We start from the raw sequence: 25,513 nt of genomic DNA, 5'->3' as shown, positions 1-25,513 counted from the left end.
CCAAAATCACTGCATATGGTGACTGAAGTCATGAAATTAAAATACACTTGCTCCTTGAAGGAAAAGCTATGACAAGCCTAGACAGCATATTAAAAATCAGAGACATTACTTTGCTGACAAAGGTCCATCTAGTCAAAACTATGGTTTTTCCAGTAGTTATGTATGGATGTGAGAGTTGGACTATAAAGAGAGCTGAGCACCAAAGAATTGATGCTTTTGAACTGTGGTGTTGGAGAAGACTCTTGAGAGTCCCTTGGACTGCAAGGAGATCTGACCAGTCCATCCTAAAGGAAATCAGTCCTGAATATTCACTGGAAAGACTGATGCTAAAGCTGAAACTCCAATACTTTGACCACCTCATGCAAAGAGTTGACTCATTGGAAAAGACTTTGATGCTGGAAAAGATGGAGGCAGGAAGAGAAAGGTATGACAGAGGATGAGATGGTTGGATGGCATCACCGACTCAATGGACATGAGTTTGAGTAAACTCCAGGAGTTGGTGATGGACAGGGAAGCCTGGCAAGCAGCAGTCCATTAGGTGCAAAGATTCAGACATGACTGAGCGATCGAAGCATCCCAAAGCTGTGGGAGATTTTGTAGCTGTGATGGGAAGAAAGCACACAGGAGAAACTCAAGCAGCAACCGCCTAAATGTTTCCAAACTGGTTCCAGGACCTCAGGAGTGTGAATTTCTTGTTTCTCGTAGTCCAGGATTTTTGATTTCTCGGCTTTTCTCCCAGGCAGTCATGGTAATAGTGAGTTCCAGAAAGGTGAGTGGGATGTAGAATATTGACGTGATAAGAGTGAGTTGACAGCCCCGGACCAGCAGTACCTGGAGACCCTCTTATGCATGCAATACCATTCATCTATTTCTCTAAAAGTCACATTCTGTCCATCAGTTACATGTTTTGTAGGACCAGACCTCCCAATTACTGCCAGACTTGACCCATAGTAAACATAATGAGGTATCTGCCTCTTTAAAAATGTGTACATCTTGATCCTAATTATAATGTCAGTATCATAAGGTAAATGTCCTATTGCCAAGGCAACAAGGAATGGGATATCTTGCATCAGTGGGACAATTTTGATCAAGAAATTGAACTCCATTTGGTCCGAGTTCTTCTTGGTATTGATGCCCTCACACTTAGTTTAAAGAACTGCAATCCTTCTGCAGTGGAGCCATTCCCTCCTAGTCTTATCTCTCACTCCTCAAGCCTGGATGACCTCCACAAATTTATTCCTCTAACCCACACTGCTTCAACATCTCTCCACTTTTAAGAGAAATTTCTAAAATTTTATCTCATTCCTTAAAAAAAAAAAAAATGAAGCCCATTGTTGAATTTTATTGTTAAAAAAATTGCTTGGTTCACCTTTTTTTCACTTTATATAATTGCTATTAGAATATAGTAGTCTTGAAGAATAATAACACTCTTCTTTATTATAATTCTTACACAAAACCATATAAAATGCCAAAACTTACAATTTCTTATTAATCTAAACGTGACATTCCCCTAACCTAAAACAATCCCTGAATACAGAAGCACATCTTTTGACCACTGTGGATGCCTTTGTTCTTTTTCTTCATTCAGTTTTTCCCACAGGCAAAATAAATCCTGAAGTTTCTCCTGAGATGGGCTAGTGTATTCTCAGGTGGCAGCTCAAATGTTGACCATAGCACCAAGCCAAAGGGGCCTTGTCTATACACATCCCTAGGTCATGGAGCTTCTATGTCTCTATGTGCTTATACTATCCCTTTGACCGTCAGCCATTTGGGGTTACTTCATTAACATGCAGTAGGGATATAAAAGGGATTTTTAACTGCCAGATGCACTAGAACTAGATTGTATCCCAGTCCAATTAACTCCCCCATGAGCCCAGCTTCATACATAATATTTGACCTGTGTAATCCACGTAGCATTCTGAAATACTGAAAACATCTCTACCAGAGGTGTCACCACTACCAGCAGAGCACAGAAATAATGCAAAAGAAGCCACCATTTTTAGCTATACAAAATTGAGCAGTGACCACACACCCCACCTACCACATGCAAATGCACTGTCTATGTTCAAAAATATCCTATACAACATGGCAAAACAATAGAGCTAAGGTACTGCCTAAATTTTTAAATGATCCATCCTAGTCTTTTTTTTTCCTTCAAATAAAGCATTTGCTATCATATTTATTCAATCGTCACAGAAAACTAAGGCAAATATAAATGCAGCCAGCCATGACAAATAGGGCTTCCCAGGTGGCTCAGTGGTAAAGAATCTGCCTGCCAATCCAGGAGACGCAGGAGACACAGATTTGATCCCAGGGCTGGGGAGATCCCCTGGAGAAGGAAATGGCAACCCACTTCAGTATTCTTGCCTGGGAAATCTCATGCACAAGGGAGCATGGTGGGCTACAGTCCATGGGGTCATAAAGAATTGGACAAAAATGAACAACTGAGCACACACAGTAAAGAAATACCCAACAGCTAATGTAGCTTATGTATTAAGATGTGGGTTATATCAAGGCAGGTTATTTCTGTAGGGACTTCATTCTCACAAATCCTCAAGCACATAGGGTGTTACATACCAGATTGCTCAGTCAGAGATTCTGCCTCTGAATTCCAGGTGTGCTCAGTTTGGCATCTGTTACTTAACAAACGCATCAGACTTGAACAGCAAACCATATGGCTTCCCTTACTGGACTGACTTTTTATCACAAATATTCACCAATTACCAGTACAGAGGCTCTGCCACCTGAAAATGCCCAGAGTGAATGGTGCTGGGTTGGGTGTGCAGACATAACTCAACGTGAGTTTACAGCAGCCCTGAGTGTACTGTCTGGGGGCTTCCCAGCTAACCTTGATCTATGGTATCTGGATAACAAATGTGCATATTTAGAATATTTTGTTTGGTTACAGCTCTGTGCTGGGAATCAAACAAGTTACAAATAGCCCCAAGTCCAAATACAGTAGTGCCATGCAGTAATGGTGTCATTATCAGGCAATAATTCTATGCCTATCACTGACTCTTACTAGCAATAAAAATGGTAGCCGGCAGCAAAGCTGCCGCTCACAGACACTGGCAAGGGAACAGCAAATGACACTTGGGGCCATGATTCTATCTTCGGTTAGCTCTGTGTGTGAATACAGGCTCTGTGAGTCTGTATCTGTGTGTGCCTGCGTGTGCATGTGTCTCTGCATGTGTGTGTGACTTTACAAAAGTCTTAATGATACAACTTGAATGCATGTGTCCAGTCATTAGCTCACTGTCAAAGAAAAAATAAGTAAAACAAAAAGGGAATGTTCATTTTTCAGAATTATTTGTGGGCACTGCTACATGACAAGTTATCATCAAGGGTGCTTTCACTAAACAGCACTTCTTTTTATGACATAACATTCCCTCAGGAAGAGATGCTTTTTGAGAAGGGAACTCTGAAACCTAAAAATATGGAAATGCTTCTGTACAGTTTTTCAAGCAAGAGAAAGGTGTCCAGAGTAGAAGATCTACTTGAAATTCCCAAACAAGGAAAAAAAAACTAAAAATTTTTTGACCCCCACATATTTACAGCACCTTAAGAAAGACCCAATGGTTGCCATTGTTATTAGATCTCTTTCATCAAGGACTTCTCATAATCACTGCTTAAGGCAGTCTCGGATTATCAGGGCTTTATTATGCAAGGGAAACAAAAGTTCATGCTGCCCTACTGGCATTTTTATCAATTCCTTATTCACTTTATGAATCATAGAATGGTGACAGAGCAAACATGTAAAAGATGGCCATAAATCAACACTTTTAACAGCATTCAAAATCAGTCTAATTTTAAAATAATTTCAAAAAGTTACAAGCATTTAATACAAAAAGAAGCAACACATTGAGACTGGCAAGTTGAAAAGTAGACAAAAGCTAACAGCTAAAAAATGTTGAGTCAATTCAGTTCAGTCACTCAGTCATGTCCAACTCAGTGCAACCCCATGTATCGCAGCACGCCAGGCCTTCTTGTCCATCAACACCAACTCCCGAAGTTCATCCAAACTCATGTCCATCAAGTCAGTGATGCAATCAGGACATCTCATCCTCTGTCATACACTTCTCCTCCTGCCCCCAATCTCTGGCAGCATCAGGGTCTTTTCCAATGAGTCAACTCTTTGCAAGAGGTGGCCAAAATATTGGAGTTTGAGTTTTAGCATCAGTCTTTCCAAAGAACACACAGCTCCTTTAGAAAGGACTGGGTGGATCTCCTAGTAGTCCAACGGACTCTCAAGAGTCTTCTCCAACACCACAGTTCAAAAGCATCAATTCTTCGATGCTCAGCTTTCTTTACAGTCCAACTCTCACATCCAAACATGACCACTGGAAAAACCATAGCCTTGACTAGACGGACTTTTGTTGGCAAAGTAATGTCTCTGCTTTTTAATATGTTATCTAGGTTGGTCATAACTTTCCTTCCAAGGACTAAGCGTCTTTTAATTTCATGGCTGCAATCACCATCTGCAGTGATTCTGGAGACCAGAAAAATAAAGTCTGACACTGTTTCCACTGTTTCCCCATCTATTTCGCATGAAGTGATGGGACTGGATGCCATGATCTTCGTTTTCTGAATGTTGAGCTTTAAGCCAACTTTTTCACTCTCCTCTTTCACTTTCATCAGGAGGCTTTTTAGTTCCTCTTCACTTTCTGCCATAAGGGTGGTGTCATCTGCATATCTGAGGTTATTGATGTTTCTCCCGGCAATCTTGATTCCAGCTTGTGCTTCTTCCAGTCCAGCGTTTCTCATGATGTACACTGCATATAAGTTAAATAAGCAGAGAGACAATATACAGCCTTGACGTACTCCTTTTAATATTTGGAAAATTGTTGTTCCAGTCTGTTGTTCAATGTCTATTTCTAACTGCTGCTTCCTGACCTGCATACAGGTTTCTCAAGAGGCAGGTCAGGTGGTCAGGTATTCCCATCTCTTTCAGAATTTTCTACAGTTTATTGTGATCCACACAGTCAAAGGCTTTGGCATAGTAAGAAAAACAAACAAACAAATAAACAAAGAAACAGAAATAGATGTTTTTCTGGAACTCTCTTGCTTTTTCCATGATCCAGCAGATATTTGCAATTTGATCTCTGGTTCCTCTGCCTTTTCTAAAACCAGCTTCAACATCTGGAAGTTCATGGTTCATGTATTGCTGAAGCCTGGCTTGGAGAATTTTGAGCATTACTTTACTAGTGTGTGAGATGAGTGCAATTGTGCATTAGTTTGAGCATTCTTTGGCATTGCCTTTCTTTGGGATTGGAATGAAAACTGACCCTTTCCAGTCCTGTGGCCACTGCTGAGTTTTCCACATTTGCTGGCATATTGAGTGCAGCACTTTCAAAGCATCATCTTTCAGGATTTGAAATAGCTCCACTGGAATTCCATCACCTCCACTAGCTTTGTTCGTAGTGATGTTTTCTAAGGCCCACTTGACTTCACATTCCAGGATGTCTGGCTCTGGGTGAGTGATCACACCATCGTGATTATCTGGGTCGTGAAGATCTTTTTTGTACAGTTCTTCTGTGTATTTGTGCCACCTCTTCTTAATATCTTCTGCTTCTGTTAGGTCCAGACCATTTCTGTTCTTTATCAAGCCCATCTTTGCATGAAATGTTCCCTTGGTATCTCTAATTTTCTTGAAGAGATCTCTAGTCTTTCCCATTCTGTGGTTTTCCTCTATTTCTTTGCATTGATCTCTGAGGAAAGCTTCCTTATCTCTTCTTGCTATTCTTTGGAACTCTGCATTCAGATGCTTGTACCTTTCCTTTTCTCCTTTGCTTTTCACCTCTCTTCTTTTCACAGCTATTTGTAAGGCCTCCCCAGACAGCCATTTTGCTTTTTTGCATTTCTTTTCCAATGGGATGGTCTTGACCCCTGTCTCCTGTACAATGTCACAAACCTGTGTTCATAGGTCCTCAGGCACTCTATCTATCAGATCTAGTCCCTTAAATCTATTTCTCACTTCCACTGTGTAATCATAAGGGATTTGATTTATATCATACCTGAATGGTCTAGCGGTTTTCCCTACTTTCTTCAATTTGAGTCTGAATTTGGTAATAAGGAGTTCATGATCTGAGCCACAGTCAGCTCCTGGTCTTGTTTTTGTTGACTGTATAGAGCTTCTCTATCTTTGGCTGTGAATAATATAATCAATCTGAAATCGGTGTTGACCATCTGGTGATGTCCATGTGTAGAGTCTTCTCTTGTGTTGTTGCAAGAGGGTGTTTGCTATGACCAGTGCATTTTCTTGGCAAAACTCTATTAGTCTTTGCCCTGCTTCCTTCTGCATTCCAAGGCCAAATATGCCTGTTTCTCCAGGTGTTTCTTGACTTCCTACTTTTGGATTCCAGTCCTCTATAATGAAAAGGACATCTTTTTTGGGGTGTTACTTCTAGAAGATCTTGTAGGTCTTCACAGAACCGTTCAACTTCAACTTCTTCAGCGTCACTGGTTGGGGCATACATAGACTTGGATTACTGTGATATTGAATGGTTTGCCTCGGAAATGAACAGAGATCATTCTGTCATTTTTGAGATTGCATCAAGTATTGCATTTCAGACTCTTGTTGACCATGATGGCTACTCCATTTCTTCTGAGGGATTCCTGCCTGCAGTAGTAGATATAATGGTCATCTGAGTTAAATTCACCCATTCCAGTCCATTTCAGTTTCATGATTCCTAGAATATCAACGTTCACTCTTGCCATCTCCTGTTTGTCCACTTCCAATTTGCCTTGATTCATGGACCTGACATTCCAGGTGCCTATGCAATATTGCTCTTTACAGCATAGGACTTTGCTTCTATCACCAGTCACATCCACAACTGGGTGTTGGTTTTGCTTTGGCTCCATCCCTTCATTCTTTCTGGAGTTATTTCTCCACTGATCTCCAGTAGCATATTGGGCACCTACTGACCTGGGGAGTTCCTCTTTCAGTATCCTATCATTTTGGCTTTTCATACTGTTCATGGGGTTCCCAAGGCAAGAATACTGAAGTGGTTTGCCATTCCCTTCTCCAGTGGACCACATTCTGTCAAACTTCTTTACCATGATCCTCCCGTCTTGGGTGGCCCCATGGGCATGGCTTAGGTTCACTGAGTTAGACAAGGCTGTGGTCCTAGTGTGATTAGATTGACTAGTTTTCTGTGATTATGGTTTCAGTGTATCTGCCCTCTGATGCCCTCTTGCAACACCTACCGTCTTACTTGTGTTTCTCTTACCTTGGGCGTGGGGTATCTCTTCACAGCTGCTCCAGCAAAGCACAGCCACTGTTCCTTACTTTGGAAGAGGGGTATCTCCTCACTGTCGCCCCTCCTGACCTTGAACATGGAATAGTTCCTCTAGGCCCTCCTGCCGCTCCCACAGCCACCACTCCTTGGACATGGGGTTGCTCCTCCCGGCCACCGCCCCTGGCCTCGGGCAGTGGATAACTCCTCTCGGCTGCTCCTGCACCATCACAGCCTGGCACTCTCAGCTGCTGCCCCTGACCTCGGACGTGGGGTAACTCTTCTTGGCCACCGCCCTTCGGCCATGGGGTCCTCCTGGCTTCTGACCCTGACCTCGGACGTGGGGTAGCTCCTCTTGGCCGCGCTATGTGTGTCCTCGCATCCGCCCATGCTGTCTGCATATCTGAGGTTATTAGTGTGCTGCTAATCTAAGATCCCAAGGGCTTTGATTGGCATTGCAAGCTTAGTGCTAATCGAAGCAACAGATAACATAGGACCAAAGTTTGCTCAGATCACTTGGCTCTCTCTGCTGCTTTTTACTTCCTAGTGTGAGGCTGGCTGTATTTCAGTGTTATTTACTTACTTGTTACCAACTTAGGCAATTAATTATACAGTCAGGAGCATCACAGGCTTTTTTTCTTTCGGCCAATTGTATTGATTTAGTTCTTTCTCATTGGCAGATAAATTCAGCTTACGTAGCAGCAATTATCCAGAGGGAACAGTAATAAGATCCAGAAGATATAAGGAGCTTGCTTAAGCCTCCTGGACCACCCTTAAAATCTGACTTTGAGACTATCTTTTATTTGTGCAAGACAAAAGTCTCACCGCCTCACCTCGTTAATCTTGAATGTAATGTCACAATTTACAGTCTAGAGGTATAACCTTAATAAGCACAGATCCTACCTTTACCAGAGCTTGACTTGAAAATCTTTTTTTAAAAAATAATAGCCACGTATGTTTGAGGATCAAAGCCTTGACAGAGATTCATGACTCTCACCTAGGTAAAGTTATAAGGAGCAGCAGTGTATGGACTCCTGAAACTGGAACTCCACCATAGGGAAAACATACAAGATGGCTTTGTGACAAGCTGAGAAGGTCTCAGTTTTAATTGGTTCCATTTCACTGTCCTACCTCCTGCCAAGTTACAAATTATCATAAATTATGCAGGAATAGACTGAGCAGAATAAAACAGACCAGACTCTGGCCATGTAGTAACCAAAATAATGAGCTAACCAAGGATTAAAGGGAAGAATATGTTACCATGTCCTTATTCACCTGGCATGGTTAAGAATTCCTTCTAGCAAAGAATTGGAGAATCAGCATTCTACTGCTTCCAACACAGTTGACTCTTCTGTTTCTAAATTAGGAGATATTCTCTCACACAGGCATTTGAACTCCGTGAAATTGATATAGTACCATACATCTCTGGCATTCTTAATGGATATATACTCAGAACTCTATGATCCTCAAAATTACAAGCTGCATTAATTATTGAGGTACAGCTGGGAAACTGGTTAGGTTTCCTAACTAGTAAATTGAATTTATCCAATTTCAACACTAGCAGCCATGGCCATGTGACTCAAATTCACCTTGTTGTTTTCAAAGGGTATGTCATTTAATGTCTCTAGGAAGTAGTTATGTTTTTCCTTAACTATAGACACTTAGATCCTTTAAGGAATATCAAAAGGATAAATCTAAATTTACTAATGCCAACAGTTTCAAAAGTTCTAAACTAAGTGGTTTTTGCTTTTGATAACAGTAAATAGATTTTTTAATATTAAAGCAATAATAAAGCTGATATGCTTAATTAAATGTTGAGTAAAGTTTTACAGATTTCCATTGAATACTAAAGTGCAGCCCTTACTTTTTAACATATGCATACATGTAAATCCATGTTGTATTTTTCTACAATGCTTTGGGAGCTTTTAAAATAATCTGCAAAGTAAGAAGTGGATAAGTTTCAACTATAAGTTGCAGTGAAGTAGAATGCAGTAGTTAATCAGGTAACATCTAATTTTACCTACTGATATGAAGTTAAAGAATACAAAGAGAAAATAAAGTGATGATCTTTATATATATATATATATATATATAAAGGAAGCAAGAATTTCAGTAAAATATGTGGTAATAAAGTGATCAGAAAATAAAAATGGATTTATCAAAGATAAAAGATAATGAGTAGGACCCAAAAATGAATGCCTTTAAAATTTCAACCTTTCAAATGATTGAATAACTGGGCTGCTGTTGTTGGCAATCCAGCTCTTCAAATAAGGTGATTCAGTCTTCAACAAGAAATGAGAGCTGAAGCCTTTAGACACTGCTTAATATTCACAAAATTCTGAGGTCAACAGTGGATCCCATATAAGACTGTTAGCTGTACTCTAGTAGCTTTTCTCTTCTTCTTTATTAACATCTCCTTCTTCCAAATTTTTTCTGTATACCTGCCTGCCCAGAATACTTCAGCCCTCTGGCCTCCCTTACAGTTCGATGTGACCACAGGCCAAAGTTTATACAATGGTATACAAACAAAAGTCAAATGGCAGTTTCCAAATGCGCTTGTAAAGAGCCATGTGGTCACACCTTTTGCCCTGTTTTTCTTTCTTTCTTTTTGATGTTTTCTGGAATACTATTTTGATAATGGAACCTGTACTACCCTTTCTGGACCATAAAGTGACCTTAAGAATGAAAGACACAAATGATAGAACAAGTCAGAAAAATATCTGGATCCTGGTAAAATGCCAGCCTTGAACCTCTTCCAGTGATTCATTCTGGTTAGAACCTGACTTGCTCTGGCCATGTTTATCTATTGGGTGAAGTTAACAAGCGGAGGGTCTCTGTTCACTCCGGGCCCCATCTCTTGGCTCTGTTCATCCACAAACAATGGACATTTATTCTCAACCTTCAGGCTCCAAAGAAAGAATGAGACAGGTCAGGCTCCCTCATCCTGCTCCTGCTAGTGGAGAGACTAATTCAAGACAGGGTGGGTGGAACAGAAAGAACCATTTTAGGCTCAGGGCCATGCCCATTTCTAAAATTTAGCTAAACTGTGCATGAATAGGGCAATCAGTTTAATTCCTATCATACTCTGTTGTGACTGTTGTCAATTTAGGCCTTGAGGAGAAAAGGGATATTAATGAGGCCACACCACCAATGACATTCTGTGCTTCTTCTCAGTGTTTATCAGTGCAAGGTCAAATCAGGAATGTAAGTGGTCCTTAATTCTCCAGTTCTGTATGTGTGTCCATTTTAAGTAACTATGATTATAAAATTTTCATAGAAATCATGTTATTTTTATTTTTAAAAATATATACAATAAAACAACACACAAAAAGCATCGCCACTCTATATTTTAGTGATCTGAGCTTAAAACGAATAGCATCAAAATATTGTACCAGTTTCACTCCACTGAGCATGTCTTCAGCAAAGGCAATAGGGAGGCAGTGCCCAGAGAAACAAGAGTAAACTCCAGGTGTAGCGAAGTTTATTTATGGAATAAATTTGTGGAATCTTAGATATTCCTAAGAAACATGTCAGGAAATAAGTCTTACACAGTTGAGAGCAGTTAGATGTCATCTTATCCCAGTAGATGGCAGATAAGGAGGTTTGTACTTTGCACCAGTATCATGCCAAGCTATATAGGAGCCTGAGGCAAAAGCAAAAAATCAGTTGTCCTGAGGCTATCTTTATTTTAAATTTTGATATTTTATTCCTCATGGATTTTTTGGTACTACTTTCGGTTTAAATATTTTCTTGAAATATTATTTCTATTGTTCCTCCTTACATTTGGCACCCAAAACAAAAGGGTATGAGGATACATAAAAGGGTCTTGGGGTCTCGCCCTAGTCCTGGCCATGCATTTCAGAGTCCAGCCCTGGCTATCTGCGTGAATTCTGCCAAGTTCATCTGCATTTCTGGACCTTAGAGCACCTGAGATGTGTCACCAGATGATGTTTCCTCACTTCACATTATTATCTGACAGTTGAGAAAGCCAGTGCCATGTACAATGCCTGAAGAGCTGGCATTAAACAACACCAAAGCAGCCTTGCTGTTGTCCTCAAAAATGCAAGCCCCAACCTGCATGGGGCAGGCTCATAACAGAGCTGGTCCCATCATCCCTGAGGTGGGAGCCACTTCGACATGTCAAAGAGCTCCAAACAGGGTAAATAATCAGCTGTGAACCCTTTTGGAGGAGTTTTGTTCTTTTTTAAAAGGACAGTGCACAAAACTATGAAAACCTGCAGATATTTAATAAGAACCAGCATCTGTGCTTTTCCTGCTTCCAATTACACAGCATCATCCTAGTGCCAGACTGGGGCTGCTTACACGCACTGATGCTTAAAGCACAGCCATAGCAAAAGCTGGACTGACACTCTTCTTTGCCTCTAGCAATTGCTCAATGTTCTGTTTTATTTTATTTGGCTTTTGGTTGGCTGCACTACAAGCCCGGCCTGCAGCAACAGCAAATACAGTTCCTTCCAGCCAACTCGCAAGATTTCTCCAGCGGTCCTCACACCCTCTGCCTGGTGGGGGACAAAGATGGGGCAAACTCCTTCCAAGGGGCCACACACAGACACACACTGAAAGGCACGTTCCTCCTCCCAGGATGAGTGCCATCTGCAATGTTGAGATTGTCGGCAAAGAACAACAGGAATCTTTAGGGATAAAAGCATTACCTAAATGCAAGATTTTGTCAGGTAATGACCTCACGATTTTCAAAGTATCTCACAATTGCTGTCTGGTAGTGATTTTAGGGTAGGGAGCTGTGTGTTTCTTGGAAAGGTCCAGATTAGACTTGGGAAGGAGGTAAGGTGTCTGGCTGGACTGACATGTAATGAAAGATTATAAAAAACCCAGTTTCTCCGGTCTGACAATGAGCATGGTTAGAAAGGAACTTAATTGCACCATTTAAGATTAGGAAAGGTACAGGGGGAACAAAGTTATCAATTCCAAGCTTAAAATGCCATCGCACAATATGAGAATAAGTACTCATATGAATGGCACAGCAAGAAAATTTAAAAACCAATAAAATGAAATACTTCTGCATACAGTGGAATTCGGTGCTGCAGGAGATCAGAGAGTCAAATGCAGTAGCTGTATTTTAAAAGAAAGCTGAATAATTTTATGACCACTATAAAAGAGGAGACAGGCTTAAATTGCTGCAGGAGGTTAGAAATGAGGAAAAACTTCATAACTATAAAAGTAGTAAGACCCGGGTATGGGCTTAGTCAAAGTATTTTGATTTGCCACATTTTCTTTAGCTTTACCAGAATTCATCACTCCTGTTAGACCAACGGGAACCTGTTCAGCCTCTAAACCCGTGCCCTTCTGTTTTCTTCTGGGTGGCCCACCATCCTCTGTCATCCCCACTTATAGCATCAGCAAAGCATTTATCACAGACTCCCTGGTGATTCTTCCTCGGAAACGCATCCACCAAAGTGACCGGCCAGATGCTGTTTACTTTGCACACAGATTCCTGAAACCTACTTTATGCCCTCAGTCTCTCCTCCACTTCAAATCAAATTATAGCCCCAAGGAGATATTGGGAGCAGACTCCAGACTACACCCAGAAATTCCATTAGATTTCAGATCAGTTGCCTTAACCTCTTACACACCACAGACCACAATAATCTATCAGAAAAGGCTAGTTTAACCACCCCCTACCACTCCTCAGGAGCCAACAAAGGGCTTCTAGATAAATTAGGATTTTCATTCTGTTGATTGTCTTTTGCGTCATTTCTTGGAGGTTGGCACCCTGAAATGATCCTTTGTATTGGTGTAGCACTTCATATTTTTGTATCTTCATCACAATAATCATAGGAACTCACTGTAAAAGTCAGGGTAGGGCAGATATTAACATAGATCATTGATAAATGAGGAATCAAGTTTCATTTCTGCTCAAGAGCTTTTATTTTCTGATTCCTGGTCCTTTTCAATACAAAAGATAATTTACTGTAGCCAAGTAGTTGGTCATTTTAATCACAAATCTCCCTCCTCCCTCTGCCAACTTACTGAAATGTTCTACCACACCTAGAATAATCTAGTGTTTCTTTCTAATAGTTTTAGTTCCTAGAATGCTAATTATTCCATAAAAACAACCTTCATTCACTTAGAATGATCTTATAGCCCAAGCAGTTATCCCTAATACACACATTTCTCAGGATTCTTTCCCTATTCTGCTGAAAAATCATGTTTGCATCCATAAAATACCAAGATACAGATAGTTCAGTTCAGTTCAGTCGCTCAGTCGTGTCTGACTCTTTGCAACCCCATGAATCGCAGCATGCCAGGCCTCACTGTCCATCACCAACTCCCGGAGCTCACTCAGAGTCACATCCATCGAGTCAGTGATGCCATCCAGCCATCTCATCCTGGGTCGTCCCCTTCTCCTCCTGCCGCCAATCCCTCCCAGCATCAGAGTCTTTTACAATGAGTCAACTCTTCACATGAGGTGGCCAAAGTCCTGGAGTTTCAGCTTGAGCATCATTCCTTCCAAAGAAATCCCAGGGCTGATCTCCTTCAGAATGGAAGGGTTGGATCTCCTTGCAATCCAAGGAACTCTCAAGAGTCTTCTCCAACACCCAGTTCAAAAGCACCAATTCTTTGGCACTCAGCCTTCTTCCCAGTCCAACTCTCACATCCATACATGACCACAGGAAAAACCATAGCCTTGACTAGACGGACCTTAATCGGTGAAGTAATGTCTCTGCTTTTGAATATGCTATCTAGGTTGGTCATAACTTTTCTTCCAAGGAGTAAGCGTCTTTTAATTTCATGGCTGCAATCATCATCTGCAGTGATTTTGAAGTCCAAAAAAGTCTGACACTGTTTCCACTGTTTCCCTTCCTATCTCCCATGAAGTGATGGGACTAGATGCCATGATCGTCGTTTTCTGAATGTTGAGCTTTAAGCCAACTTTTTCACTCTCCTCTTTCACTTTCATCAAGAGGCTTTTTAGCTCCTCTTCACTTTTTGCCATAAGGGTGGTGTCATCTGCAAATCTCAGGTTATTGATATTTCTCCCGGCAATCTTGATCTCAGCTTGTGTTTCTTCCAGTCCAGCATTCCTCATGATGTACTCTGCATATAAGTTAAATAAGCAGAGTGACAATATAAAGCTTTGATGTATTCCTTTTCCTATTTAGAACCAGTCTGTTGTTTCATGTCCAGTTCTAACTGTTGCTTCCTGACCTTCATACAGATTTCTCAAGAGGCAGGTCAGGTGGTCTGGTATTCCCATCTCTTTCAGAATTTTCCATAGTTTATTGTGATCTACACAGTCACAGGCTTTGTCATAGTCAATAAAGCAGAAATAGATGTTTTTCTGGAATTCTCTTCCTTTTTCCATGATCCAGCAGATGCTGGCAATTTGATCTCTGGTTCCTCTGCCTTTTTTAAAACAAGCTTGAATATCAGGGAGTTCACGGTTCACATATTGCTGAAGCCTGGCTTGGAGAATTTTGAGCATTACTTTACTAGCATGTGAGATGAGTGCAATTGTTTGGTAGTTTGAGCATTCTTTGGCATTGCCTTTCTTTGGGATTGGAATGAAAACTGACCTTTTCCAGTCCTGTGGCCACTGCTGAGTTTTCCAAATTTGCTGGCATATTGAGTGCAGCACTTTCACAGCATCATCTTTCAGGATTTGAAATAGCTCAACTGGAATTCCATCACCTCCTCTAGCTTTGTTCGTAGTGATGCTTTCTAAAGCCCACTTGACTTCACATTCCAGGATGTCTGGCTCTAGAGTAACAGGCAAATTTGGCCTTGGAATGCAGAATGAAGCAGGGCAAAGACTAATAGAGCTTTGCCAAGAAAATAGACTGGTCATAGCAAACACCCTCTTCCAACAACATAAGAGAAGACTCTACACGTGGACATCACCAGATGGTCAACACTGAAATCAGATTGATTATATTCTTTGCAGCCAAAGATGGAGAAGCTCTATACAGCCAACAAAAACAAGACCAGGAGCTCACTGTAGCTCAGATCATGAACTCCTCATTACCAAATTCAGACTTAAATTGAGGAAAGTAGGGAAAACCGCTAGACCATTTGGGTATGACCTCAATCAAATCCCTTATGATTACACAGTGGAAGTGAGAAATAGATTTAAGGGCCTAGATCTGATAGATAGAGTGCCTGAGGACCTATGGACACAGGTTCGTGACATTGTACAGGAGACAGGGGTCAAGACCATCCCCATGGAAAAGAAATGCAAAAAAAGCAAAATGGCTATCTGAGGAGGCCTTACAAATAGCTGTGAAAAGAAGAGAGGTGAAAAGCAAAGGAAAAAAGGGAAGATATAAGCAGCTTAATGCAGAGTTCCAAAGAATAGCAAGAAGAGATAAGACAGCCTTCTTCAGGGATCAGTGCAAAGAAATAGAGGAAAAGAACAGAATGGGAAAGACTAGAGATCTGTTCAAGAAAATTATAGATACCAAGGGAACATTTCATGCAAAGGTGGGCTTGATAAAGGACAGAAATGGTCTGGACCTAACAGAAGCAGAAGATATTAAGAAGAGGTGGTAAGAATACACAGGAGAACTGTACCAAAAAGAAAAAAAAAAATTACAGGTAAGGTGAATAAAATCCATGATGTTTGTCATTTTATATGCCTCACAAATTCAGACCATCTTCCATTTGAGTGTTCATATTTTCTTTCATGTATTCAATAAATATTTGAGCATCTTCTTTGTGCAAGACACTGAGGATATGTAGCAGATAATAAAACAGAACAGCATTGCTGCCTTTACTGAGTGTAGAGTCTAGTGAGAGAGACAGAAAACAAAGTAACCAAGAAATTTATAACAGTGTTAGATTCTAAAAAATACGAATTTAGTAAAGAAGAAAAGTGTCAGGATGGAGGCAAAGAGATAAAAAACGTATAAGTCCTCAATGAAAAGATGACTTTTGAGTGAAGCAAAAGAGATACCCTTGTGACTGCATGTTGTTGTTCTTCAGTTGCTCAATCATTTCCACCTCTTTGTCACCCAATGAACTGCAGCATACCAGGCTTCCCTGTCCTTCACCATCTCCAGGATGCTTGCTCAAACTCATGTCCATCGAGTCCGTGATGCCATTCAGTCATCTTGTTCTCTGTCGTCCCCTTCTCCTCCTGCTCTCAATCTTTCCCAGCATCGGGGTCTTTTCCAGTGAATCAGTTCTTCGCATCAGGTGGCCAAAGTATTGGAGTTTCAGCTTCAACATCAGTCCTTCCAGAGAATATTCAGGACTTATTTCCTTTAGCATTGACTAGTTTGATCTCCTTGCAGGCCAAGGGACTCTCAAGAGTCTTCTCCAACACCGCAGTTCAAAAGATTCAATCCTTTGGTGCTTAGCCTTTTTATGATCCAACTATCACATCCATGAGTACTGGAAAAACCATAGCTTTGACTAGATGGACTTTTGTAAGCAAAGTTATGTCTCTGCATTTTAATATGCTGTCTAGGTTGGTCATAGCTTCTCTTCCAAGAAGCAACCATTTTTTAAATTTTGTGACTGCAGTCACCATCTGCAGTGATTTTGGAGCCCAAGAAAAGAAAGTCTGTCACTGATTCCACTGTTTCTGTCTATTTGCCATGAAGTGATAGGACCAGATGCCATGATCTTAGTATTTTGAATGTTGAGTTGAGTTTTAAGCCAGCTTTTTGACTCTCCTCTTTCACTTTCATCAAGAGGCTTTTTAGTTCCTCTTCACTTTCTGCCATAAGGGTGATGTTATCTGCATATCTAAGGTTATTGATATTTCTCCTGGCAATCTTGATTCCAGCTTGTACTTCATCCAGCCCAGTATTTCTCTTGATGTACTCTGCATATAAGTTAAATAAACAGGGAGACAATCTACAGCCTTAATGTACTCCTTTCCCAATTTGAAACCAGTCTGTTGTTCCATGTCCAGTTCTAACTGTTGCTTCCTGACATGCATACAGGTTTCTCAGGAGGCAGGTCAGGTCGTCTGGTATTCCTATCTCTTCAAGAATTTTTCACAGTGACTATATGAAGGAAGGGCATTTCATATAAAAGAACAGCAAATGTAAACACTCTGAGGGACAGCTCTGTCTATGTGCTTCAGGGATCAACAAAGAAGCTTGCGTGGTCAGAGTGGTATTAAGGAGGACAACAGAGGTAGAACCTAAGTTCAGAGAGACACCAGGGGTGATAGTAATACAGGGTCTGATAGGAGGTGGAGGCCATGTGAGAAGAGAATTATATGAACTAAGTTATACTTCACACAGTGTCTATCTGATTCATCGAAAATAGGCCAAAAGAGGCAAGAACAGAAGCAGGAAGATTAGTTAGGAACCTTTTGCATTAATCCAGACACTTGACTCAGGAGTTACAGTGAGAATGGTAAGAATGAGACAAATTCAGAATATATTTTGAAGGGTAGAATCAGTTGTATTTATGACAAATTACATGTAGAATGCCAGAGAATGAAGAGGCAAGGATAACATGAAGATTTGGGCTAGAACAATAGATAGATGAATTTTGTATTATGAAAATATGGACTACAACTGTAAGACAGATTTTGAGGTAGGGAATATGAGCAGATCTACTTGGAAAATGTTAAGTTGCGGTGCCCATTAGACATTCCTGTGGAAACTCAAGTAAGCACTGTGTGTGTGAAATATTTGGATGCATTTGGATTTTTAATTTCAGAGATGGGGTACATGGAGAGACTTAATCATAGGCATTGATAAGCATCCAGATAGATGCTGAAGATATACCTAGAAATGAAACAGTGTGAGATCCCCTGGGGAGTGAGAGAGAAGGAATCAAAAAGAGAAAAATTTAAGGAGTGGGACCTGCACATTTCAACATGTAGTAATTGAACAGATGGAGATGGTAAAGACATAACTAGAAAAGTAAAAGGAAAGATAGGTACATGTGCATCTCAGAAGTCAAGTGAGGAAAGTATTTCAAGGATGGAGTGATAATCTTTGTCAAATGCTTATGAGAGGTTAAGTGAGATATAAGAAATAATCTTTAGATTCAGCAATAAGGAAATCACTGCTGACCTTGATGAGAATGGTTTCACTGGTATAGTCAGGAGTAAAGGATGACTTAAGTGGGTTCAAAGGAGAGAGAAGAGTAATCGGAAGCAGAAAGCCAGCAAACATAGATAATTCTTTCAAGGGATAATGGGATCATAGTTAAAGAAGGAATTAGGGACAAGAGAGGTTATTATTATCTTTGATATTAGAAAAATAAGGACACAATTATAATCTACTTGGAATAATCCAATTTAACGGGGTTTAGTGAGCTATAGAAGAAGTGTTGTCTCTAAGGAAGGAAGGCAGGTTGGGGTGGAGTCCCTCATGGAGCATTGCCTTAGCCAGGAATATCAAGCTCACTTACAGCAAAGAACGCAAAGTAGATTTGAGATAAAGGTGGGTGATTAGAGCATGTGGAAATTTCTTCTGATTGCTCTTAAGCAGTATTATTAGGCAAGAGTTAGAATGAGGCAGGGGTTTGCAGGAGGAATGAAACCGAGGAAGTACATAGCACAAACCTTGGAGACTGAGAGAATGGATGGATTGGCAGGATAAGCTGTGCCGTGAAAATAATGATCGTGTGTTACAAGTGAAACCAGTCATTGCAAGGGTGCATTTTGTCTCACTTATACTGTCTGCCTGGACTCAATCACAGAAGCACTCAGAAAGCTTTTCTCACCAAGGATGCTATTTAGCCAAGGATAACAAAGTGAGAGAGGACCAGGGAGTTGAGAGTACAGTAGGTCCTCCACAGGCACGAGCACCACATCTGGGGATTCAATCAACTGGAGATTGAATTGTTTTCTTTTTTAAAATTTTAGAAAGTTCCAAAAAGCAAAATTTGAATTTACTACACACTAACAACTATTTACATAGCATTTACATTGTATTTAATATTATAAGCAAACTATACATTATTTAAAGTATCTGGGAGGATGTGTGCAGATTGTATGGAAATACCCTCTTATATATGAGACTTGAGCATCTCCAGATTTTGCTATTTCTGGGGGGAGAGGAAAGAGGGAAGGCTTCCTGTAACCAATCACCTGTGGTTACTGGATTCTTAGGGAAGACTGTATTTGAAAATGACAGTGAATGAGTATAATTATTGCCATAGATTTTAAACTAAATAAGAGGTTAGGAGAGGAGGTCATGTATCTAGGGAAAGTGAGAAGGTGGCAGGATCTTGAGGAGTGGGGACAGTGAAAATACTCGCATTTGAGGTAACTGAGGAAGCAAACTTGGAAGAAGGGATGGGGAAATAATCAGTTAACGGGATGTTTGAAATTTTGGTAACATGCATTTGGATAAGGAAAAGATCAAGGTTATAGACACAGGACTCATTGGCTGATATCCAGTGGAGGATAAGAAACTGAGAGGGCAGAGGACTAACTGGAAAGATGGTATGTATGCATGGACTTTGAGTCACTAAGTATGTGACAAGTGGTACTGGAATGAGGAGCAGTAAGATAAATCCTCAAAGGATACAGCATAGTAGCCAAAGGGATGGATGGATGGGGCAGTGGATGGTGGCAACAAAAGATATAACAGATGACTCTAGTCTGATGATAACAGTTCAGTCTCTTCAAGGAAGAGGAGAATGGAAAGAATTATTTGGAAATTGTCAAACGTAAATGGTCTAATCCATCTCATTCTTTTCCACAAGGAATGTAAGAGACAAATGTTATATTTGATGGGTCTTCGAGGAAAGTAAGGCAGGTTTTAGTTAAATGAGAAAAGTGAAAAGAACTCTGACAGAACAGGTTGAAAACAGAAAGATGTTTTTGCCAGTTGACCCTTTGTTTCAGAAAAGTGAACGTGGTTCAGGAGTGAGGAAATGAGAATGAGTCTGGGACGAGTTCCTGGGCTTCTGCTAGTAACTACCTGCCCAGGAGTGAAACGCATGGTAAGGTCAGTCCTCACGGCCCCAAGGCTGTGAGCTCTCTTGTCATGTGTTCAGTCACTCAGCCATGTCCAATTCTTTGCAACAATCCCATGGACTGTCTTGCGCCAGGCTCCACTATCCATGGATTTTTCCAGGCAAGAACACTGGAGTGTGTTGCCATTTCTCCCTCCAGGGGATCCTCCTGACCAAGGATTGAACCCAGATCTCCTGCATCTCCTGCATTGGCAGGCAGATTATTTACCGCCATGCCACCTGGAAAGTCCAGTCCTTATGAGACGGCTCTTTTCAGTGAGTGAGCTCTTGTTCAGGGACTTCAAGAGTTCTAGACTCATAATTTTGGAAACATGGCAGTTGCAGAGGGGCAGTCTTATTCCTAAGGCACACCTCCTGAACCCTGCTGCCACGGCCTGCAGAGGAGTTGGCTGTCCCTGGCGCTCTGGCTCTCCCTGACTCCCGTCAGTAGTCTCCAAGGCTGAGGAGACTAGAAAGGCAGCAGTCAGCCCTCCTCCTGGCACCTCCCTCCCAGCACAGTGGTAGCCTAAGTCCTCTACAGATAGTGAAATGGCTCAGTTGGCTTGTGAAGAACTTTAAAGAAAACCCTAACCATACTTCCATATATATGCATTTTATTAGAGTACATACATATATTTAATTCATTAGAGTATATGAAATATTAAAAAAAAAAACTGAAAGGAGGAAATATTGGAAGCCTATGGCTTCAAAAGAAAAGTAGTAGCTGGTCTTTCTGAGTGTTATCACATTAAGTTCAGCCTGAAGAAATGCGGAGTTGGTAGTAAATTCCATATGTTTTCCAGATAGCATTACTAAAGAAAATACAGGATAGCCAATTAAATAATAGGGCTTCCCAGGTGGCACTAGTGGTTAAAAATCCCTATATCTCCCTGCCAGTGCAGGAGACATAGAGACTCTGATTCTGTCCCTGGGTTGGGAAGATCCCCTGGAGGAGGGCATGGCGACCCACTCCAGTATTCTTGCCTGGAGAATCCCATGGACAGAGCCTCACACCAAGTTGGACACAACTGAAGTGACTTTGCTCACACACACAATTAAATAGTAACTTTCTAAAGTATAAGCGTGCCCCATGTAGTTTTTCTCTTTATTATATTTATACTTGCTATATTTGACAACCTTATCCCTAAGGGAATTTTAGGAAATTAATAGGTATGTTCAGATGGCTAACAGTGGTCTGTCTTAGAGTAACAAGCCCTGAATGCATATGCTTCAGAAATACTGAAAAGGTTTTAAAGCCTCCTTCTCGGTGGCTCAGACGGTAAAGCGTCTGTCTACAATGTGGGAGACCTGGTTTCGAGCCCTGGGTTGGGAAGATCCCCTAGAGAAGGAAATGGCAATCCACTCCAGTACTATTGCCTGGAGAATCCCATGGACAGAGGAGCCTGGTAGGCTACAGTCTACGGGGTCCCAAAGAGTCGGACACGACTGAGCGACTTCAGTCAGTCAGTCAGTCTCCCAGGTTACCCCTTCTAGCTTTCCTGTGTCACCAGTTGAGTTTGAAAGGATACAGCTAAAGCTGAAACAAGCCAATAGTCACCTAAGGTGTTCTCATTCTGTTTTCCCAATTCATTACTATTGTTGCTCTTCAGTCGCTGAGTTGTGTCTGACTCTCTCTGACCCCATGGAATGCAGTATGCTAGGTGCCTCTGTTTGCCCAATACACACCATTATTTCCAATGGCCTCACAATTTCAAGGGATGGCTTAGAGAATGAAGACAAAAACAGTACAAAAGATTGGATCTAGTAACCATTAAAAGGTGGTTTCAACAAGATTCTACAGTAATGGGACAAAAGAAGACACTCTCAGGGATGGTGCCCAAAACAACACCCCCATCCTATCATAGGCCTTTCACAGCACTAGCCTTCCCTGTGGGGTCTCTGCATAACCCTGGATAAATAAATATTCTACATATTTTCACCCTAACAAATTTTAAAGAAAAAAATAGAAGATGGAAAAAAATATTTTCCAATGAAATATTGCAAAATTCCCAATTTAAATGTAAAGAATTTAGAATACTACATTATTTGCCGTTTGTGTTCTACTTACTTAGAGCAAAGATGATGTTCCTTAACTACTGAAGGTCAACAGTCACCAGAGCATACCCTATGTTATACAACCAAAAATGAAATCCACATGGGTGGCTGAAACAGAAAGAAATACATTATATTAAAATCTAAAATCTACTATCTATCCAGGAGGCAGGCACCAGATGGATAAATCAGAACAGACTTCAAATAATCACTCTATATGAACCTGCAAATTTATCCACATCCCTATCTCAAAAGCTAACACATTTCATGATCTTTCTCATATTTAAATCTAGATAACTGAATTTCCAATATCCTTTGAGGATGCAGCTGTTGTTTAATACGGTGATTTCATATTTATACAGCTCCTCTCATCATAGGATCTTAGACCATTTTACCAGCATAATTCAGTATTAATAACCATTAAAAAACAATAATTTCAGCTACAGTATTCTACTGGGCAACTAGTCAGGAACATATTTATTTTCCTGGGCATTTGGAAGTCCCTGTTTTAACCTCAAGGAGAAAATACCACCAAATCTTCTGATCCCCCAGAGGAAAATAAAAATAAACAAGGCCAGCCAACAGGACAAAAGAGTGATGTTTCAAAACAAACTCCACTTGCAGGAACATCTAGAAAACCCTTTATGTGTTTCAGGAAAGAGGAGATCAGTTTGGTAATGTGGTGAAAATTTTTGACAACATTTATATAGGAAAAGAAACCAAGACTTTTGCACAGATTAGGCTACTTGGATAAATTTATATTTTTTAATTAATGTGATAACTCCCCCAAAATAGAAAGAACTATAAGCAAGAAAATAAGCAAGTGTACTTATTCTGTATTATAACCAAGAATACCATCTTGTGTGTGTGAAAATTAGCTGTAAAACTTGGCAGATTCTCACCAGATGCAGAAAATGATTTTTAAGCAGTTCAAATAACTAGGATAACTAGGCCTCATTAAACGACACTGTGCCTATCACCCCCTTACAGCACAGTTTGTTTTGGTTGATTGGCATATCGAAGTTCTTGGTGCTGCATCTTTTGCCCCATTTTAAAATGAAATCTCTTGAAAGTTTCTTTTTCTTTTCTTGTTTTGAATCATCCACATCAAACTTGCTCCCCACAAGTGGATGTCATTCACTCAAATTGGGTCATGAACTGAAGAAGTAGCATGCTGGGAAGACAGACTGAACCCTGGACATCATTAGACACTGTGGGATTACTAAGTAGCTCCAGAAAGAAATTGAATTTCCATGTCTCAGTGATCTGAGATGGATTTAGGACAAGACAAGGAAAGTAATAAGGATGTCTGTTGAATGTCATGAATCCTACTAAATCAATTAGTTGCTAAGATATAGAAGATTGTCCCTACCCTCTTCCTCACCCCAGTGCTACAAAGGCCATGAAGTTAACAAGCGCAAGGGACTGGAGTGCTCTGCCAGTGCTCAGCTGCTGCAGGGGGCTCCCAAATGGAAAATTACTCTGATTGTGGCAGAACAATTTGAGAAGGCAAGTGCCATCCACAATACTGAATCTCTCTGCTAAAGCTCAGAAAAAGGCCTAAGTGTTTATCCCATTCTAAAGACACAATTAGCTTAAGTTTTTATCTCCACATCTGAAGAGTCTACATCAGCCTAGTGCTGCAGGAGCATTTCTGGTGGAGAAAGGGAGGATGGAGTCCCACATCGGGTTGGTTCCTTTTTTCTTCCACTAACTGGCTCTTTGAATAAGCAGGAATTAATCACCCTCCTCTACCTACAAAGACAAAATTAGAGCTTTGTATTCTAACTCTATTTGATGAGTATTTAGGGTAAAGAAATAGCAATGTGGTCAGCACCTTCAGCATCAAAATAATAGCTTATGCAGAGTGTCATGAACAAGCAATTTTTTTTTTTATCTCCACAAGAATTTTTTCAGCACAAAATATTTTTTAAAAAAAGGAAAGCTGTTGAATCATCCTTGGAGGGGTATAAAGTACAAATTAATACATTACTAGTGATCTCATCAAACAAGTGCAAAGAACATTCAACCAAAAGGGTATTGCCCGTTAATGTTACTATAAGAGGCTACACTTGACCTTTCACTACACTGTATTCTTTCACTGAACTCTAAATATTTGTCCCTTAAAGCAAAATCTAATTTTTTTCAAATTTTCAAACTTTGTATGGAAACTCATCTCATCTGATGAATAAGAGCCCCTAAACTGACCACATTGAAAAACAATATTCCTTGGTGAGCACTATGTTTATCACATTCACTCAGACTGAGAAATTGCCCTGTGTAAGACGCCAAGATGGAAAGATACAAATGACAATACATGTGTAACCTAACCACCCTACCCACTAAGGAGCTTAAAGTCTTCTGGGGAATGCAAAGCAGATACCTGGGCAATTGCAGAATACCTCAAAGGATTTGCAGAGTGATCTAACAGCACCTAAAAGGGAATTATTAATGAGAAGATTAGCTGAGAATGTTGAATTTAATCTGGGCCTTGGGAGATGAGTAAGTCTGTAACAGAAGAAATCAGTGATGGATGGAAAGGAAGTTCTAGTGAAACAAATATGAGAGCAAAGCCACAACAGGCAAGAAAGTTTAGAGTGCATTTATGATGCCACAATTATCCTGTTGTAAGTCAAGGCTTAACTGCAAAATAAGAGGCTCGAAAAGTAGAAAAGTGGTCATCAAAAAATGTACCACTGGATAGGACCGGAGAGAATATATGATTCTGCTCTCTTCTTTCATAGATGAAGAAACAAAAACTATCTAGTCTAAACTGTAAGTTCCCAAGGATCACTAGACCCAGCCAAAGTCAACCCAAATCTGCCAAACAATTTCCTTTGCACCACTCCACTTGTAGGTTGACATCACCTTGTGGAAGGCTGTCTTTGAAAGCAACAGTAAGTATGAAGTATTTGAGCAGGAGAATTATGTGATCAGATATGTATACAGTATAGAAAACTCTGAAAGCAAGTAGAAGAGAGTGGAGAGAGAAATACTGATGAAAAATCTATAGCCATCAAAGCTGGAGAATAATCTGCACCAGATCTGTGATGACCAAAATAGAAAGGAAGCAGGGGATTCAAGTGTCATTTCAAGAATAAAATTGCTGCAACTTGGTGATGAGAGAGAGAAAAGAATTACAGATGATGAGAAAGCTTTAGAACTTGAGTAAAGCATAATATCCTATCACCTGAGAAAGGAAAAGGAGAAAAAAGACTTAGAGGGATAAAACATTTAACTCTGTGTTCTCCAATCTTGGTGAAACATTCAATTGCTCATTAGAAACTAAAATCCAAGTCTCTGCCCAAGTTTCT

This window comes from Capricornis sumatraensis, chromosome 12 (assembly GCF_032405125.1).
Source record: "Capricornis sumatraensis isolate serow.1 chromosome 12, serow.2, whole genome shotgun sequence".
Classification (NCBI taxonomy): domain Eukaryota; kingdom Metazoa; phylum Chordata; class Mammalia; order Artiodactyla; family Bovidae; genus Capricornis; species Capricornis sumatraensis.
Note: the sequence above shows the minus strand (reverse complement) of the source record.